Source organism: Saprolegnia diclina (assembly GCF_000281045.1).
Source record: "Saprolegnia diclina VS20 unplaced genomic scaffold supercont1.112, whole genome shotgun sequence".
In the NCBI taxonomy this organism is placed as follows: domain Eukaryota; phylum Oomycota; class Saprolegniomycetes; order Saprolegniales; family Saprolegniaceae; genus Saprolegnia; species Saprolegnia diclina.
The window spans coordinates 94,614-95,687 of NW_008246179.1; positions in this window are offsets into that span (position 1 = coordinate 94,614).

A 1,074-nucleotide genomic window follows, 5' to 3' on the forward strand; every position below is an offset into this window, starting at 1 on the left:
TGAGAACACGACCACGAACCTCGTTGGGGAACGATGACGAGGCGAGCATGGTTGGACTGTCTACATGCTGACATCGTACAACGGCTGGAAGAAGGCGAGAGATGCATGATACCCCCAGTGTACGCTGGCATGCACAGGCTGTGTGGACCGATCGAGTGCTAAGAGCATCTCCAACGCGGTACCGCTATAGCTAATCTATAACTGTCACGCTTGTTATTGCATGTCGCATGGTGCTATAGCGGTGAAAATGTGGTCCAACGCACCGCTATAGTTATGGCTATCGCTAAAAAATCGAGGTCTGCCGCTATAGGAGGCCTCTATAGCGGTGAAGTTATGCTGCCGCTAAAGAGCGTAGACGAGGCAGAAAAGGTAACAGCCAACCGAAACGTCCCGTGGGAGTTGCCCGCGAGAACGAAGCATGGGTCATGGGCGCGCGCACTGCGCAGAGGCGGTCCGAGGACGAGAACAGGCAACTTGCACGGGCGCTGGCCCATGTGAGCCCTTCGTCGGTCGTCGATACTCCACTTCTAAGCCTCAATCCGCCGTGGTCGCGCGTAGATTGGACGCTGCTTGCCGACACTCTAGGCCCAGTGCTGCGCATACATGTATACGTAGGTGTATATCGTCGTCCATCGGCAGCGCCAGCACTCCTTGCCCCTCCCGGCGCCCGCGCTTCTCCTGCCTGCTCTTCCAGTCCTCACTCTTCCAGCCACGCTCCTCCGAGCGGCCTTCGCTTCTCTCGTTCATGCGCCAAGCGTTCTCCTCCGTGCGCTACGTTTTTCACTCCCGCTCTAAGCGGCCGGGTGCGCGCTGTCAGCCAATCCGTAGCGATAGCGATAGCTATAGATTCAACTCCCATTGGAGCACATCGTTTAGCACACCGCTAAAATATGAGAAAGGTCGGTTATAACGCGTTTAGCTATAGCTATAGCGGCGGCGCGTTGGAGATGCTCTAAGGACCTTCTCTGCACTACTTGACGGCGCATGAGCAAAGAGCTGTCGAGTATCTGTTTTGTGAATCAAGTTGCCGCGTTAGATCCGTGGTCGAGAGCAATGTAACCAAGGCCACGGGTC